Here is a 19778-nt window from a genome sequence, read left to right as displayed (position 1 = left end):
CGTCTGCTCCAGCCATCTCTTCCAGGCCAGCCTCAAAGCTACATCAGTGCTAGATTACATGTTTGTTACACAAGGAGCTACTCTTGCTTGCTTACCTGCAGCTGCAGCTGCAACTCTGTATGTACAGTTTCCATATGTAAACATGGGATACCTTAAAGATAATAAGAAATATTTAAAGTATTCACTGGAAGAGGTAGGATTGAAAAAGAAGGTCCAATGGATTGCTCTAGGCATTTCCTTCCAGGGTACCTGTATGAATCTGTACAGAGACTTTCCTCCTATTTCAAAATCACAGAAAAACTTCTTATACTTCACATTTTTAAATTTTAACCTCCTGTACAGTGGGCCAAAAATTGCATTCCTCGCATGAACTTAATGATAACTGTCAGAAATAGTTTCTACAGAAAAATTCTAAATATAGACATTTTTAGAAAACATTTTTCATAAAATGGGCAACAGTCTCATGGAATTTGGGGATTGTTCTATGTTACAGTACCAAAGGTGGGACTCAAGCCCCTTTTAAACTTACTCACCAGCAGTTTATATTTTTTCTTGCGTAGATATTTTTGAAATATTTAACAGAAGTTTAAGATATACAAATAGATATTGTAATTCTAGGCCTTTTTCACGTGTAAGCTTTCTTTATACCCTCTTGCAACCTACTCCAGTGGCAGACAAGATCCCATCCTCAAATTATCCACACTTCAAGTGAATGAAAAATGCATGCAATTAAAACCTGTGAACAGAACCTGAGGATAGAATGCAACAAAAACACAGGACAGCCAAGTACTTCCCACAGAAAGTGAAAAAAAAAATGATGTCAATATTATTGTCCCTTCCTCAGTAATTGCATTTTCAGGTTGTAATTTTTTCTCTTTCCTGCTGTTTGCAGTAGGTGTGTTTTCTCTTGGACACAAACAAAGTCCTGTAGGTCCAAAGAGAAAACTGTCTGTACTGTTTCAGGATTACAGTTGGTAACTTGGACATGCCTTATTTCTGTCCATGTTGTGAAAAACAAAGCAGGTTATAACACTTTTAAACCAGCCATGCTGGATTTGCATTGCAGACACGGCTGTAGAATGGGTAAATTACATCACTGTAGCAAACTTCCCAGGCTACCCATATGGTTAAGTAGAAACTAGGAGTTTATAGCTTAATTAGAGGCACTTGTAAGTGAGGATCAGATAAACAGATATACAACTTAAAAGAGTGCATTGGCCATAAATTCCTTCATTCCAGATTCAGATCTGCTAATATATGACTTCAAACACCTTTGACAAGGTTATTTAAAAGCCAAGCAATCTTATTTCCTATGTCTTTGGAACATGAAGTGGGAAAAAGTAAATGACAGAAATCATGCAGTGCTGCCAGCGGAGCCTAAACGTATTTAGATCTTTGTGATAAGTGATACAGAAATGCTTGAATAGGTGGCAGGGAAGAACACAAGACAAGGGACAAACAGCTCCAAGGCAGCAGATGGCCCCTTTGCCATCTTTGCCACCCTTTTCTTCTCATTCCCTTTACAATTAATTTTACAATATTATTATATAATTTTTAAATTTTATATTTTACAATATATTTAATTTTTTTCACACTCCTGCTTCATCCTCTGTGGTTTTTCTTAAATTAGAGGAGACATACAAATTCATTCTGACAGAGAGAGTGGGAGAGGCTGACTCTTCTGAGGTTTCCCCTGTCTGTACAAGCATCTATTCTTTTTTTCTGAAAACTTCAGGGATGCAATTTGGAAATATTTATTTTCAGACTTGGTTAATATTTAAAAGGAATTGAAAAATTAACACTTAAAAATTGAAAAATTAAGGTTTAAAAGAGCACCCAGGGTTTGAACAGCAGTTGAAACTTATAAGGTGATAAGTAGTTCTAACACTCCTGACTGTAGCAAATTTGCAACCTACAGTTGTAGTCTGAAGTTATTTCCTGTGAGTTATGGTTTTTTTAGACGGGAGAAAGATGATTTTGACCAGATTGGAATACAGATAAACTTGTTCTGCTAACAGAGGAAAACCAAATGTGCTTCAGAACACTAAGGGAAAATTGTCATTTCCTCATGTAATTCCTTGTTTAGAGAATCAAGAGAGACACTGCCAGAGACACAGCTTTATATAAAACAACTTCTGAGGCTCCAAACACACTTGTTTCACCAAGTGGGGAGTGTTTGTGACTGCCTAGAAGTCACTCTGGCAAAATTATTCTCACCTTCCAATTTGCAACTATAGAAAAAATATAACATTGGGTTAAATGCCATGTTACTCATCCTTTGATGTTTCCAGAGAGGGTTTAACTACACTGAGACCACTAGAGAACCAGGAGCTCAATCCCCGTTGCTTAAAGAGTGTTAGGTGAGAGCAACAGACTCCAGCAGCTGAAATAGATACCAGAAGTGCCGATAACGACATAAGGAAAGGGATTTATCCGTGTGCCTGGCTACTTCAGTGTCCCTTTAATGCCTATCGCCTTCGTTTTGCAGTCTCTTTCGTGTTGAGACCGAGACTGCTTTGCTTCGGGGAGCGCCCACCCCCCGCCAGCCCCCTCGGGCGGCTGCGGGCTCCGCACCGCCCGGAGGGCGAGGGCCCCGCACCGCCTTCTCTCCAGCAGTGCCCGGGTGCCAGCCACGGCTGTGCGCAGCCCACCGGGAACACCGTGGGCCGCAGACCCAGCCGGAACGAGCTCCACCGCATCCCTCTGCACAGATCAGCCGGACAAGTTTTTAATTAACTTTCCCCCTCCCGCTCCCACGGTGAAAGCTGGCGGCTTCGGACTTCCGTCTGACGGAGGGGAAGGCAGCGAGGAACCTGCCCGTGCCCCGGCCGCTCCCCGGCCTCCCCACACGGCGCTCGCACCGCGCTCCCCACACGTCTCCCGTGCCCCGAGCTCCTCCCAGCCGCGCCCCCCGCGCGCCGCGGGCGGCCCCGCCCCTCGCACCGCCCCCCCGCCCCCCGCGCGCCGCCGGCCGCCCCGGCCCCACGGCGATTGGCGGGCGCGGCGGGCGGCAGCCAATGGGCGCGGCGGAGCGCGGCCGGCGCCGTCCCGGGCACGGGGCGGCTGAGCCCCATTAGGGCGGGGAGCGCGGCGGGGCTCGGGCAGTCGCGGCGGGGCAGCCGAGGAGGTTCCGGGCGGTCCCCCGCGGCGCTGCCGGAGATGCGCGTCTTCCGCCGGCGCTGACTCCGTGGGACAGAGCCGGGTACCCGCCTCCCCCGTCGTCTGTGTGACGGATCACACCGCCTCCGGGGAATACGTTGCCGTGGTCCGGCCGCGCTGCGGGGAGGGTAAGTGGAGGCTCCCCGGGGTGAGGGCTGACGGGCAGCCTGCGGCGGCGCGGCGGAACGTCCGGCGGGTTTGGCGGAGCGCCGTCCGCAGCCGGCGCCGTGCCAACTGGCGGCGGAGCGCTTCCCGCGGTGCGGCGGCGGTCCTGCGCCCTGCCCGGGGTTTGTATGTCCAGGGCGCGCCCGGTGAGGAGCCGCCCGAGCCGCTGGCGGTGCGCCGTCCTGCGCGGAGTTGTCGGACGGGGCTGCGGGCTTGGGAGAGCGGGGGAGGCGGTGGGGAGCGCAGGGCGTCCCGCCGAGCCCCGCGGCGGCTGTCGGGGGAAGGTGTCGCGGCGCCGCCGCCGTGCCGGCTCGGTGCGCCCGGCGGAGCGAGGGGCGCGCCGCGGTCGCCGGTCTGAGTGAGGGTCCAGATGCGGGAGCTCAGCTGTTGCCTGTCAGTGCGTGACAACTGGCCCTTCCAGGCAGCCTCCGCCCTCTCCCTTACCCTGAGGGAAGCGTCCGCCTCTGGGCGCCGAGCGGGGATCCTGGTAGGGTGGGAACCTCGGTCTGCCATCCCGGCGGCATCTTCCGTGCTGTCCGCTTTAACTGGGGGGTAATCCCCACCCCTGCAGCCACGGACGTCGCTGAAGTATGTGTTTGTGCTTTCCTTTCTTAATGAAGAGAGCTCTGGAAGGGCGATGGACCTTCCTCGATTCCCTTCCCCCGGAATATTTATGCCCACTGCGGGATTTCAAACTCCAGCAGCCACCATTTACCAGTCGGCCGGGCTGGGCTGAGTACAGACGGCTTCGCTGTGGTCCGAGCCTGGGGCGGCTGGGTCTGGCCTTTGATAGGAATCTCTCACTGTACCCCAGCGGGGGTGGCCCAGGAAGGCAAAATAAAGCACCCGCCAGTACCAGTGTTTCTAAGTGCCATCAGCTGGAGAGCGAGGGAACGCAGCGGGGGGTATTTTACAAGCTCGCTGCGAAATGTTTATACAGCGAAATTTAAAGGTTAATAATGCGTATTCCCAACATGCTAAAACCTTAAAAATGGCAAAAATAAATTGCTAGCGTTATTGTGGCGAAATTCCCTGTGATCACTGTTTAGCTGGTAGCTGAGATCTTTAAACTACACGTTTTGCATGGCAAACTCTAGAGTAAGTACTGAGATCTTTCTAGCAGTGTGGGGTTTTGCCCCCTTTAGCTCTAGTTATTATTATTTCTAGGAAGAATTAAGGTAATCTGTATTATTTCTTTGCAAGACGGGTATATCACAGTGGCCAGGTTTTCATCCCAAGATGTGTGTTTTCATCCCAGAATGAGCTTGGGCAGGGAGTGAAAAAGGAAAGGAGATGGAAAGAGCCGTTACTCTGATGCAGTGACAGATCCTTTCATTTCTCCCTGCAGAGCCCCGGATGAGCTGGGCTGGTGCAGTTCTGCCATCAGCACAGTTAATTGTGTCCTGTAAATCAAGGTCCATGGAGCTGCTCTCCTTCTGTACAACAAAAGGTTTTGTAATGAGTAAGCCCAGATCAGTCATATAAAAATTTTAACATCAACTGGGCAAGGTGTGTGTGTGTGTGTGTAAGGACCTTACAGGGTTAATAGCTAAACTATTAAGATTGGAGTCAGATGTGGGTAAAAGCAACAGGAGAGTCTGGTTTTTCCTAATATCCTGTAGTATGATAACTCTGAAAAAGGTAATTGTTTAAAAAAAAATCTGTTTCAATTTAAGATTTATTAAGCAAGGAGAAAGTTACATAAATATAAGAATCCCTTTCTTGTTTGGAAAGGCAAGAAATGGCTAGAAATGTCATATGAACTTAAAGATGTCAAACTGTGTGTGGATTTTCGTGCATATTTGCAAGAATGTTATTAATCTCATTTTCAGCTAGTTTATTCTATGTCTTAGGGAGACTGGGGTGTTTAACTCGGGCCTTTGGCAAAATGGCTTCTGTGCTTTTAGGTTTTTTTTCCCTAGCAAATGAGTTATATCTAGCATTTAATAAGACTTTAAAATACAGGAGCACAAGATAGCAAGTGCCTTCCAAAGAAGGGGAAATGGAGGAGGTAGGAGGGGAAAGTCAAGTTTTACTTATATATGTTGTAAGTTGGGAATGTAAATTTGTATATAAGGAGAAGATCTGAAGAATGACTTGGCACACTAATGACCTGGCTTTTTGGAACTTCAAGAGTTTGGTCTGTCTCCCCCTATGGTTATAATAAGAGATTAAATGCATTTGGCATATTTAATTAATTAACATATGAAAATAGGATGACTTTTACTTTGTCGTTGTTTTCCCGTGAAATTTTTCTTTGCTAATGAATGTCTACATTTTACAGAGTAATTTAAATGGCTTTGCTTCATACTATGCTTTTGCAGATTGGTTTGACCCTTTCTAATGCTGAAAGCCTTTGTATCATAGCCTAAAAGTCGTTCCCCTTTGTCGTATGAATCTTGCGTAATAAACACATTGTCAATTACTGCTGTATGCAGCTTCTAACAGAGCAGACTGAAAGTTGCTATGAAATTTAAAGCCTCTATTTGCTTGGGTGCTGTGTCTTGTGCATTCCAGAGTTAATTGGATGTGCAGTGATGAATTTCATTTAAAACAAACAAGCTGGGTTGTGTTTCTGTTTTCTGTGACTGCCTTATCCTAAAGTAGAGACTCCTGCTGCTGGGGTATGAAAACACGCTCTGAAACATTACTTTTTATTTTTTAGCAGCTGAGCAGCATCATTTGTATTTCTGGGAAAACTGTTGTATGATACAATATTGCACTAAGAATGCTGGATTGAGATGAGTTCCTAGTGACCAAGTGGCTTCTATCAGTATTCAGTTTACCCCCCTTGTATTAAGGCTTAAGCTTCAGTTTGGCCAGCACTGGCTTTTGCTTATACTGTTTAAACAGAAGTAAACTTGAGGTTAGCTCTAGCCATTAGTATATGCTTGGTGTAAGCCATGCAACTTAGGTCCTGCTCCTGGAAATGTTTACAGAAATGAGTAGCTTTTACTTGTGTGCTTAAATTGTTTGGATTAGGAGTTGTATAATGGGAAGAACCAGCTTGGAAGGATACAGCACAGCTATTGCTCATCTTTTCCTCCTCCTACCTTATGGCTGAAGAATGATGGGAAGAAATGTGTTTTGCAAGTAATAGCACACTGAAGTCGTGGCATTTCTGGCAGAAATTCCCAGATAGACTTTCAGATCAGTTTGCCAAAATTACATGCTTTTTTCAGAAACAGCTCTTTGGCTGCTGGTTCATTGACAAAGCATATTTCCAGCTACTGAAGAAAATTTCACAGGTGGTCTGCTACAACTCTTCCTCTTTGTATTTTACTTGTTTATAATATTCACAAAATACATTATATATTTTTAGCAGAACTAAAAGAGCGTGTGACTTCTCAGCACAAACTGACAATACTCCTCAAGCATGTTCCTGTGCAAGGAGGTTTTTTTAAATGTACAAAATGAATGAAGTGCTCCATATACAAGCGGGAAGAGCCAACACAAACATTTTTAGTGTTTTTAAAATGTCTGTAAATGACAGCTTTTTGCTAGTTTACCTTTTCTTGGAACTCTGCCTGGAAGGCTCCTTAAAAGTTCTTAAATATAGCCATAAGGTTGGTGAGTTGCTTTTCAAGATCATTTTGAACCTATCAAGCCAAATGTTTTGCTAGCTAGTAAACCTGGGGTAGACTGTCTCTCAGGTAGGCCTTTCATTTCCAGTGGATTACACATCAACAAATGCTGGAACTCTGTTATTTCAGCTGTTCTGTACCAAAGTCATGTACCCCTGTCTAAGGGCTGTGTTTGAAATACTGATTTATAGCACCTGATAGCTCTTGCTGTTCTGTCTTGTGTACTTCTCTCCTTTATTTTCTTTCTCTTCCCCTCTCTCCCTTCCTTAAGATAGAAGATTGTTATGGAGTGGGCTTGTAGGTTTGTATCTATAGCAGATACAACAAGTTTTATTCAGTTGCCTCCCTTTTATCTAAGCACAGATCCCAGAGTTTGCACTTTGACTTTAGTAAGAATTTTTTTAAAAATATCTTCAGTTACACACAATATTAGCTTTGTGGGGTGGTTGCATGCCAAAAAAGCATTTTCAACTGCCATCCAAATACTGAAATATAATTGCTTGCTTTTATTTAAAATAATTTTGTTTCCTGTGATGTTTTGTAACCACCTTTTTGAGCTTGTTGCCTTCTAATCTTGCATCAAGTAACCCCAGACTTAATATTACATGATTCCAGAACTAGGCTTCTCTGTCGGCAGCATGCCAAATCCTGTCTAATGTCTGTGTTAATGTGGTGTATATGAAAACTGACTTCTCTGTGGATTGGAACACTGATTTGTATAATTGCAACCAGCGTGATTAAAAATCTGCATGTCAATATCATGATACTTATAATAAAACTTACAGATTTTTTTTTTCTAAGCAGGGTGATGTTAGTCCCTTAAATTTACTTTGAGAGCCCTCATTGTCCAAACATCTTCATTTCTGAATGTGTCTGAGTGTTTAAAAAAGAAAATAAGAACATGTATGCAGTTATGAATATAATAACGTAGGCCTTGGATCGTGCTGCATGATAGGACTGCACCCTCTTGTTCTGTAGGAAAGCTGCATCTTCTCTCACTAGTCTTAAAAAGACTGATATAAAATACTTGCCTCTGAATCTTTTAACATATCTAGACAAATACTTCTGTACCATTCCTCAAAGCACACATCCGTTCTGTATTCCTGTGATCCCTGCTGGAACGGTGTAAGCCACCTCTGACACAGGCACTGTAGTTGTTCAGCTTTACCCGTTTTGCTGTCCCCTGATCTCATCATTAGCAAAGTACTCCTGTGACAGTGGTAGTGCTGGCTCAGCAAGAGGCTCTGCTGAGGCACCCAGGCACTCTTGCTCAACCTGTCGAGCACTTGGGCTTGTTGGACACTGCCCTCACCCATGGCCCATTTCAGTAGCAACAGAGACACACAACAACCATGGCACAAATTGAAAGCCACCTTGTGCTTTCAGATGTGGATCAACTTGTCTAACAGCAGTAAAACCTGACTTGTTTTCAAGCATGTTAAAAATTAGTGCATGATTAGTGAAGATACTTTTTAAGGATCTCTTTTTGTAATCAGGTGTTAATCACCCAGAAGTTCAAAAGTGTTTATGTAAAGAAATTGCATGTGTTTGTGTGCATACTTTAGGACTAATATATTTTTACTTTATTTCAGACTCTTTGCAGGAACTGGTATTTTCATATAAAAATAAAAGCTTCACGTGCTGAGATGACTATTCAAAGTATGAATATTGATATACTTTAAAATGAATTTTATGGAGGCGCTAAAGAAATGTCTGAACCTTGCATATTTGCATCTCGTATACAGACTGCTAAATAAATTATGCTAGATCTAGAACCTCACTGGTGAATTGCAGATGTCTTTTGTAAAAGTATACATATGGCTCTCCGAGAGCTTTGAACTGTTTCCTTATGCTTTGGTCATCAGAAAGATGGTATGGATAACTTCGTTGTGAGAGGGCATTTTTCCAGTCTTGTTTGCAAAGCATAGTGGATCTATGTGGTAAATATTGAGTTTCCATTCATCCTTGGGCTGAAATGAGCTCATTCTGTGCATATGGAATACGAGAAAAATATATACAAAGGATATGTTTATATTTTTAAAAATTAATAGTATAAAGCAAGTGCAAATAAACTTACAAGCCTAAACAGCTTGGCAGGCCAATAGCCAGTGAATGTCTTAGAGTACTGCCAAACACGTAGAAAGCAGACCAGGCTCTCATCTGTTATGAGGTAGCAAAAAAATATGTGTCTTCCAGCCTCATAAGAATGTTGTTTGCCTAGAATGCAGCTTTGTTCTGCTCTATCAGCAGCTCAGTGTAGGCTTGGATTTCACCAGGTATCTGCTAGGAGGTACCACTACTATTCAGGAGAAATGTGACTGCCTAAAAAAGCAAGCAGCTGTGTTGCAGCAGCTCTCCACAGACAGATCCCAGAGCGTGGGTCCCTTTTTACAGGGTATTGCCATCTCCTTGGGAGGCTCTAGGGAAGGAAGCAATGTACCAGAGTAAGTCTGGAGAGAACATCTGCAGGGTAGGAGGGAGGCCTATGTATTGCTGTTGTGTTCAACTATGAGCTGCCCAAAAAGCTGTAGAAGCGCTCTCAGCAAAGGATGCTGCCAAGTAGGTTATTGAGCCCAATGGTTCCTTTAGCTGTTTGTGAATCTGGTAAATGTCGAGCTTTACACCCAACCTTTCATACAGCACATCTGCTTGGACAGTATTTGCAGGGGGTTTCAGGTAGTGTGAAGCAGAAGTTTAGTGGTCCAGGCTAATACCCCATTTTGTTCTTGATATATGATTTTCCAGCTTGTATGGTTTTAGAGTAGCTGTTAATATAATGAAATTGAACAATGCATGTATTTGATTGAATTGAAGTGACCACAGTGACAGGCAGGCACCTGTTTCATTACTGCGGATTTGTCGCTTTTCAGATTTCTTTGCAAAATGTCCCCTGATACTCAGGGCTCTATTGTCTAGTTCTCAATCTGCCACCTTTTAGGCTATAATTTTGGAAGATTGCTTTTTTAATGTCTCCCTGTCTGTCTTGTATTGTGCTGTGGCTGTTTATAAACATTTCTGGCCTGTTAGTGGATGTCTCATTAGCCTGGAGCTCATGCTGTCAAGAGGTACTGATATTATGATGGCTCTTTGACAAAGGTAACTTGGTGGCCTTATCCCAGGAACTGAGGTGATACCAGGCTCCTGTTTATTTAAGGCTTTTTTTTTTTTTTTTTAATTTGATGCATAAGTCAGTGTTCAACATTTAAATGCTAACTGCAAAACACTCAGTGTTGGGTATACAATGCCACATGTTTGTTCTTGGGCCTCTTTCCACCTTCTGAGGGCCTCTGGAAGGAGACTTATGCTTTGAAAGAACATGTTTCATGAAAATCAGCAGGTACACCTTCAAGTATGCAACATTTTTTGTCTGCAGGTAGAAGTCATCCTTCTTTGTGCAATTCTCTGCATTTACTTTCATTCTGCTGTGTTGTGTACTAAATCAGCTGATATCTAATGAAATTTTGAGTAGATAATCTAGACTTGTTTTTGAAAGGAAACTGTTGGCACATTGTCCTACTGGAGTGCTGGGGGGTGACTTAAAATCTGCTGTGTGAGCTGTGACAGGGGTTGTGCACGAGTGGAAGTGGAGGAATGGCATTTCCAAACAGGCAGTTACAGTAATATTCTGTCAGTGTTGGACTCTGAATAAGTATGAATTGCTTCAATCTTGCATTTCTATAGTATATAAAACCTGATAAAACAATTAAGTATGTATTCCCTCTGTAAAATACTCAAGCTGTTTCCCTTGCACTGTCACACCTTAGGTGGGGATATAGAGATATTTTGAAAATATCTGGGGGTGTTCCTGCTTTTTTGTTTTTAGTGAGCTTCCCAAATCAGCCCAATCAGTACAGAACAGTACAAAGATTGTTTGTGCACAGTGGGGTGGTGAAAGAGGAGCTTCCTAACCACATGCTGCTACCAAGAAAAAAAGAAAAGTCTAAAAAAACATGGACTATAAAGCTGTAGCTTCTGTTCTGCCATACCTCCAAACCATGAAGTGATTTTGTCACCTATGTCACATCTAGTACTTTGTCTGTCTTGAAATACAGTCCCAAGTGTTACTCTTTCTAACCACTTTAATATTAGTTGTCCAGATGATCCTGAAGAGTTTTAGAAGATCATCTGCTTGGGCTTGGGTATAAATGATCATTAGGCACTGTTTCTGGTGATGCAAATAGGTCAGATCGCCACTCTCACCTCCCAGTTTCTAGGAGTGGAAAGTCTGTGTCTTTCACAAACAAAATGGCCTGCTCCTCATTTTATAGAATAACTGTAGGAAAATATAAATCGTGTCTGTCTGAAAAAAAAATGCAGTATTTATCTTTAAATTTTTTTTTAACCTGTTTACTACTGGATTTCTGACTTACTAATATCAGTCCCAAGTCTTAAAAAAAAAAAAAGCAAACCAAAACCCCTGCGTAAGCTGCAAGTTCTCTTCTTCCCTGCCCCCAGCTAGAGCCTCTTTGCCTGCCTTTGCTTGTGTACTCTATCGGTTTCACAGTTCATATACTTGTGTTTTTTTAAAATCTCCCCCTGCACTCTGGTGGGAAACATGTCTGCTGTTTCCTTTCAAGCACACAAGGCTTGATTCTCCTCTCACAATGGCATAAATTGTGAAGAACTCTACTTGAAATCAATGGAAGTAAAGACATGTAAAATGGGGTGAGAGAAGAGCCCAGCCTCTGGTTTCTATTTTTAAGTGAGTCTGGTTAACCTAAAATTGTTCAATGTGCCACTGTGACTTTAGTTTGTAGATATCGGTTACTGTTACAAGTTACTGTGCTTGTTGCTTTTTGTACATAATTTTTCATTTTCATATATAATACATCACAGCTAGTACCCCTAATCAGGATGCACATGTCTTTAATTTAATACTTTGGTACTACTACGTCAGTTTTGGTACATAATAAGTAATATGTATGGTAAAGTACTTACCTTACTAGAGTCACATCCTGCAGAAAGTCTGGGGTATAGCTGTATTCCTGTGCAGGCCCCAAAGGAAAGAAGGCTGGATTGGCTCTATCTCTGCAACTTAAACTTTCTTTGTGGTTTTCTATTGCTTTAGTAGTTCTAATCTGTGAATCTTGTTCCTCGTTATCCAGGTTCAGCATACTAATTCTGCATAAACAATACTTGCTTAGTTACTGTTGTTTTTTCTGTGCTTGTGTTCAGCTCCATGCTTACATTTTGTACATGCGTAAGAACTTACTATAACTTCATATTTTCTCTGAACAGTGAAGTACTTTGCAAGAAACCTGGAATATCCACACGCAATTTTTTCTATTGCCCAAGTTTTGGTGGTTGTTCACATTTGTTTATTTTTTGGCAATGGATTATGGTCCTTAATTACCATCAGTAGTCAAATAACTGAATGAGATTATACAGCAGGGCTATAAAAACTGTTCGTGGTAGCTGTGATCTGTACATGTGTGGATATCTTTGAGAACAGTCACCTCATTCATTAACCAGTGCAACAGACTCCAACTTTACCTCTATTTAGTTTTTGAAATTAATGCAACCTTCTCTACCTAACTGAAACATTGCTTTGACTGCCTCTTTCTATAATTTAAAAAATGCCCATGAAATAGTTGGTTCTTGTAAGGTATTCAAACTTGGAGTAAATTTATTTGAGTATTTGAATTTTTGTTTTCTGCTTGAATAGCAAATCACAGGTGTCCACACAACAGTGTCTTTAAATCTGTGGTAGACCTAGTATATCCCTTAAATTTTATCTCTAATTTTATTATGATGAGGGTAAAAGCCCTGTGGTGTTTACCTGTTCAGTCGTTGTTGAACTTTCCCGTTCCATTGTAGTCTACCAGCCTCCCAAAAAGTCAAGAGGTTGCCTAGTTAGTTGTGTGGTGGCCTTATGTATAGGGACAGCAGATGTCACAGAAGTTTGCTGTGCTGCACTGGGTTGCACTGGGTTGGAGCAATGTTCCACATGGCTTCCCAGCCACAGAAGTGATGTGGAATTGGCTTCTGACCCCTTGGATACAGTTATTCATTGCAGTAGTGAATTCTTCCTTGTCCCTGCTAGGTTTTGAATTACTTGCCACAGAGAAATGGTTTGTCGTGGTAAGTTCATTGTAGCTTTAACTATGGCTTTTTTGAAGTGTAGCTGTCAGACAGTGAGGTGGCATGGTGGATACCCAGATGTGGTGTGAACTGCTGCAGTCATGGCCAGTAGTGCTTGTCTACAACTGATGTGAGGAGTGGTGGGGGCAGAGAAAGGTGTGTTATGATAGGGATACATGTGCTTGTCAATTCAGTATGCTTTTCCTAGCTGGAAGCTGGATGCTTCCCAGCTTTGTTAGATCAAGCTGCCCTTGTTGTGGAGTAGGGAATTGACAGCCTTCCAAGTGCAGTGATGGTCTTCCTGGTGGCAGGCTTTACTTATGTTTATTCTCATGGTTTTAAGACTCATTCTCTCATACCATTTTGGGGGCATTTTTAAGCTCTTCTGAGAGTTACAATTATGGAGCCTGCAATGCATGTCTGGAACAGAAACTACTTTTGATAGTCTTTTCAAAGTGTAAGGTCTGGTGTGCACAAGTCATTTTTGGGTACAAGGGAAACAAAAGGTGCTGTGGCAAGAGTATAAGACTCTGTAGGAAAATTAGTCTCTAGTATAGATTGGTACATACAGCAAGCTTGCAGAAAGACTGAAATCTTACGAAGCACCTTATCAGTTTTATGGATGAAGTGGCTTCTATTGGAAAAGATATGGGAATAGAAGAGCACGCTTCTGGCTCTGTCATTAGTTGTAGTGGTTAACAACAAATCAAAAATAATAGCGTGTAATCAAGTTGATGACTTACAGGCTCTGAAGAAACTTAAGACTTTCTGCCTGTTGTGAAACTGGTGATGTAAGACTTGACCTCAGGAAATGGAGATGGGTTGGGGGATCCAGAGCTTGAATTTGTTTATAGGTAGTTTTGAAGAGTTGTCACCACCAAATACAGAGCTGATGGTGCAGTGCTTCTGCAAGACAGAAATCTGTTCTGGAAGCAGCAATAAGCCCAAGGTAAATCTTAGAAATCAGTCCTTCTAGTAAATCGTTCCAGAGCCATTTGCTTGCAGTCTTGATTTGTATGCAGGTATGCTAAGAGCTATGACTACTGAATAGTTCACTACCTATTCCAGCCATCTTTAAAAGCTCTCTTTTTTTACAGAGAAACTTTCTGACAAGAGGCCTCAGATGGATGCTTGGTGCCCATGTCTTTTGTGGCAGAAAGCAAAAATGTCTGGGATCAGAAGTCTGAGTAGATTGAGCCTTCTATTCAGTTATAGTTCTATGTCATGGTGTACATTACAAAAAGTGTTTCAAGCTCTTTAAGAATATGCATGTGTTAAGGACAAAAGTATGTGTGGTGGGGAAATAAAGCAGTATTTTAAATAACACCAGCAGGCTCTAAGTTTTTTTCTGTGTCCTGTTTAAGGAAAGTAAAAATGGTTAAAATTTGGTATGCTGTGGAAGGGTGCATAAAAAATATGTATTTCTTGACATCCTTCCAAAAGTACTATTTAAAGACAGCTTTTTAACATTGGTATCTTAGCAGCATTCTGGTAGCCTCAGTTTTCTTTCCCGTGGAACAGTTCCAGCTCTCACTTTCAAATTAGCTTGTTCTGTGATACCTTGTGAAACAAAGTAAATATCAGGAGAACACACTGCAAAACATTTATGTCTAAATTTGACCCCAGTACACACACAGCTTGGTACAGCTATGAATTTTGTCCTTAAGAAACATTTTGGAAAACACGTGATCATGTGTGCACGTGCTGCACCTGTACCACCATAGATGTACACCGGGCACATGTATATAAGGAGTCTTGAGATCCACATCTCCAGGGCTGAAGTGTTTCTGTAGCTGTTGGGTCAACACTGAAAGGTGCTTTATCAGCATGGAGGGCAGAGCATACCAACCCAAGGTGTACATGGTTATCAAGTCAGTGCTATGACAGCTGTCTGCAGGAAAAATGCTTGAGAAAAGTCAACTTGAAACTGCATAGATGAAATGTATGCAGAATTAATGGACAGTCCTGGACATTTTCACTTAAACACTATAATATAGGGCTTGGGTTCTAACTATACTTCTGGTTCTGCACAGAAAACCAGACTGGCGTGACAGTGCCTGCCTTGTCTCTCTTGCAGCTGGTGACTCCAGGGAAGGGCAGTGTGTTGGCAGCTGGGAGGGTAGCACCCAAGTTTGGTAAGACAAACACCAAGTACAGACTCAAAGATGGCAGAAGATGTACAAGTTAACTGGTGGGGTATGGAAGGCTCAGCCTTTGGTTTTAGGGCTCTGGCCGCTATTAATGTCCAGAGCAGGACTCACAGTTCTGGTGGAAAAAAGGCCCTGTGCTGTTGTCGCCTTGCCAGGAGGAGGTGCAACAGAGTTGCAACCATGGAGTTGGTGTGACTTGTGATGGTGGCCTAATGTAGAGCTGAGCAAAAGGTTGATGAATTGTCATAGAATGGTTTGGGTTGGAAGGGACCTTAAAAATCACCTAATTCCACCCCCCTGCCATGGGGCAGGGACATCTCCCACTAGACCAGTTGCTCAAAGGCCCCTCCAACCTGGCCTGGAATACTTATGGGGATGAGGCATCCACAGCTTTTCTGGGCAACTTGTTCTGGTGTCTCGCCACCTTCACAATAACAGATTTCTTCCTTATACCTAATGTAAAGCTACCCTCGTTCATTTCAAATCCAATGCCCCTTGTCCTATCACTGCATGCCCTTGCAGAAAGTCCCTTCCAGCTTTCTTGTAGGCACTGGAAGGCTGATAGAAGGTTTCCCTCAAGGCTTCTCTGTTCCAGGCTGAACAACCCCAGCTCTCTCAGCCTGTCCTCACAGAAGAGGTGCTCCAGTCCTCTCATCTTCCTGTCCTTCCTCTGGACTTTCTCCAACAGGTCCACGTCCTTCCTGTGCTGGGGGCCCTGGAGTTGGATGCAGCCCTCCAGGTGGGTGTCATCAGAGTGGAGTAGAGGGGCAGATTCCCTTTCATCACCCTGCTGCCCACGCTGCTTTCATGCAGCCCAGGACACATTTGGCTTTCTGTGCTGCAAGTGCCCATTGCCAGGTCATGTTGAGCTTCTCATCACTAAAACTCCCCAGTCCTTCTCCTCAGGCCTGCTCTCAATCCATTCTCTGACCAGCCTGTATTTGTGCTTGGGATTGCCCTGATCCAGGTGCAGGGCTGTGCACTTGGCCTTGTTGAACTTCCTGAGGTTTGCACAGACCCACCCCTCAAGCCTGTGAGGGTCCCTCTGGGTGTCATCCCCTCCCTCCAGCCTGCTGACCACAGCACAGAGCTCGGTGTCGTCAGCGAACTTGCTGAGGTGCGCTCGATGCCAGTGTCCGTGTCACTGACAAACATGTGACACAGTGCCGGTCCCAACACCGACCCCCGAGCACGACTGGCGGAGCCCGTTCCGGCCCCGTTCCGCTCCTCAGCGCGGGGGCGGCCCCGGCGGCGTCGCTCCGCACCGAGGGGCGGCTGTGGCCCCGCCCGCGCCCGCCAGATGGCGCCCGCGCCCGGCGGGAGATGGTGTGGGCAGCATCGCTGGGGGCGAGTAAAGGAGATCGCCCGCGCTTTTCTCCGTGTGCTTGTGGCCCTGGGAGCGCCTCTGCCTGGCTGTGTTTTCAAGGCTGAAGTTCTTTCAAGGGCTGGTGCGCAGTGACAACAAAAGCAAAGCAAAGCTTTTTAATTTGTCTCCAGTTGCTTTATATGAGTGATGTTTAAATGGTTTTGAAGGACAGAGAGCAACCTATCAATGCAGAAAACCCAGAGAACTGGGGGGTTTTTGTTGTTGTTCTTCTGCTTGCATTGTCTCTCTTAATTTGCCACTGTTCAAAATTGTACTGAAACCCAAAGGCAGAGGGAACAAGCCTGAAGGCCCTAGCCCATATACTAAAAGATCTGCATAGATGTTCTTCTTTTGGCATGACATCTTGCTTCATGTTTTGTCTCAGGAGGAGATGGATATGGCTCTGTAGGTAGAGCTGGAGAACAGGGACGTAGCCCTTGGCCTCTGGTTACCCTGACTGGCTGGAGGGTACGACAGGAGCCTGTCAGGCTGTGGTGCTCTGTGCTTGGAGAGTGAGCTCTTCCTCACCAGGCTTTTGCTCCCCAGAAGACCCTCTGGCAGGGTGAGGATGCGTGTTGCCTGTTGTTGTGGTGCAGTTCCATAAGCGTGCAAGTGTTCCGAGCACGCAGGTGGAGGCAGGAGCCTTCTCACAGCCACTCCACAAGCCAACAGAAGAAATCCAAGCACTTTGATGTGGTTCTCTAGGCCCCTGGTAAGCTGCCCAAACTAGTTTAACCAGGCCTAGAGGCAGAAGAGGTAGGAAGAAATGGGCTCTGCTGAATAGCCAAAGGAGCGCTTCCTTATCAGCTTCATTCCTGGGGAGTTTTTGTGCTGAAGTGAGCCTGTCCCGAAGGTACAGGAGTGAGATAGGCCTGCCTGAGTCTGAAGAAGAAATGTGTTTTGTTAATAATTGTGAGGAGGCCATCTGGGGTCAGTAACTGTTGGTTTTCCTTTTGAAGGAAGGATGGGCAGGTGCTAAATTCAAGTCTGCAGAGTAATTCTGCTTGGGATGTAGGCTGTGACTGCCACCATGTCCCACTAATGGCCTTAGAAGGAAAAGGGGCACCTCAAGAGGACACTGGGCCTTCAAACAACAGTGTCCATATCTTTCTATGGATGCAGGGTGACCATCAAATAAGGAAGGGATGTAACTGACTGGGCAAACAAGAAAGGCTGACAGCCTGTGCAACCTGCGGCCAGTTTTGTGGATCAAAGCTGTCAAGCATCCTGAGCTGTGTGCATGGTGAGCTCCTCCACCTTGATTAAGCTAGTCTAACTGCAGAAGAATGGATGAAATATTCAGTATTGAGAAAATACTGAAGAAAATACTGCAGAAAAGAAGTGGGGAAGAATTGCTGGCACTGCAGGACTTGGGCATCTGGCCAACTTGACCAAAATAATCTTTAAAAATAAAATGGTGGTTTCTCAGAATTTTAGGCATATGGTTTGAGAGTTTTCAGCTTAAATCCTTGTAAACATCCTGTTAATGTGAAGTGTTAGTAGCTTTATAGGCCTTCTGACGGGGTTGTGAGACAGAGGTGCTAATAGTGAATCACCTGAATGGCAGGTGTTGAAGCCATTCTCAAATAGACCAGAAGGCTTTTTTTTTTCCTTTTTTTCCCCCTAATCTTCTACAAATACTGATTAGTGCTACAACAAACAAGACCTGTCTCCTTTTGTACCCATCTTCCCACAGGAGAAGGAAAACATTCTTTCAGGAGTGGTGGGTTTGGTTTTTGTTTGGGGTTTTTTTTTGATTCCTTGATTACAATCTTGGGAAAGGAAACCTTTGGTGGTAAACAGTGTTAGGAACTAGCAGGACGGGCTTAAATGAAAGTGTCTCATTTGGCGATTCCTCCCCTTACTTAATTGTACAATGGACTTTCTCAACATTGCTTCCTGGTATTCATCGAAGTCCTTCAGCTCTGATACCTGTAAACAATTAGCATTCTCCCACATGGCACACAAACACTTGGTCAGTGTTTAACAGGATATTTGTGTGTGGCAGCAGTTTAACCTCCTTAAGAAATCTTCCTGTCTTCCTTTTGCCTTTCTCTTCCATGTTCTTTCCTCACAGTTACTGATGTATTTAATTTACATACAGATTCTAAATACAGCTGTTTATATGTGATGCTGCTGTCTTCTCTGTCCTAAGAGCTATAATTGCACCAAAATGTCAATTTTTAATTGTATGTCTCTAGGAGTCCATAATAGTCCTCTAATGTTCACACCAGCTTTTCAGTTTGTTATAGGGGTAAGCTGCTGATGGGAACATGGTGTTCCCCTCTCTCATGTTGGAAAAAATGAAGTGTTTCCTGGGGCTTCTGTGAGGTTCCTTTTATTGCTGTCCTCATCCTGTACTGGGTTTGAATAGATTACAATGCTAGTTGCCTCTTGACTGTCCAAAAGCACAATACGTGGAAGCAAGAATTACTATGAAATGTACATTGCCTACTATGTGGCTTGGCCATTGGGTGACATGGAGTTAGACCTGTGGTGCTGAACCTCTAACAAGGTGTTAAAATGGACTGAAAATCAACATACAATGAAAAACTCTTAAAAGTACGTTTCTGAACCACAGGACTTACTGATATGGAATACATACGAATGAGCAAAGTCTGGGAAATACTTCTTAGCCAGTGGTGAAGGGTAAGTAAGTAAAAACAACCCCCAACTGAACAGTAAAAGTAGTTGACTCCTATGTACTTCTACAAAATGGAGGGTCTCCTAAACAGCAGCTTTTTTTGAGGGAAGCGTTGCCCAGCCCTGGTGCTAGTTTTATCGTGCGATGGTGAGGCATGAAAATTGCCGTGGAAAAGTGCTCAGTGCTGCAGTACTGCTTCGGAAAAGGAAACCAAGCCCCAAATTTGTGAATGTTGTTGCATTAGCTTCCAGATTTCATCAGATAATGCACAGCCTGAATGGTATGTTTCCAAGAAGAACTTTCAAATGTATTGAAGTAATAGAAACAATGTAGTGGCATCTGAGATGCCAGTCCTTTGAACATCAGCTGCAGTTGAAGCACTTCAGGATTCGATGTGTGATGCTTGTAATTCTCTTGGTCTTCAGCAACCTGTGCAAGAAACTGACTTCAAGGATCAAAGTTATCCATATTTTACACCAGAAGAGTGTGAATAACAAATAGCTAGAGATTTACCCATCAATGAGTATTTATTTGTCAGTAAAGACCTTCAGAACAAGGGAGAGATGGAACTAGCTCTTTTTAAACAGCTTTTTTTTTCTTACAGTGACTAAGGTTTCATAATAAATATG

The 19778-nt window shown here is 43.8% G+C and overlaps 1 protein-coding gene across 2 annotated transcripts in view; it reads left to right on the top strand.

Annotated features, from left to right (window-relative positions):
* Nucleotides 1-3087: 3087 nt before the first annotated feature.
* Nucleotides 3088-19778, top strand: part of PRICKLE1 (prickle planar cell polarity protein 1) — a 66598-nt gene continuing 49907 nt past the window's right edge. For both annotated transcript variants that reach the window (XM_039570285.1, XM_039570286.1), the window contains exon 1: nt 3088-3287. The gene's annotated coding sequence lies outside the window, so the exon portion shown is untranslated. The remainder of the gene's footprint in view (nt 3288-19778) is intronic.

This window comes from Corvus cornix, chromosome 1A (assembly GCF_000738735.6).
Source record: "Corvus cornix cornix isolate S_Up_H32 chromosome 1A, ASM73873v5, whole genome shotgun sequence".
In the NCBI taxonomy this organism is placed as follows: Eukaryota; Metazoa; Chordata; class Aves; order Passeriformes; family Corvidae; genus Corvus; species Corvus cornix.
Note: the sequence above shows the minus strand (reverse complement) of the source record. Positions and strands in the feature narration are given on the sequence as shown.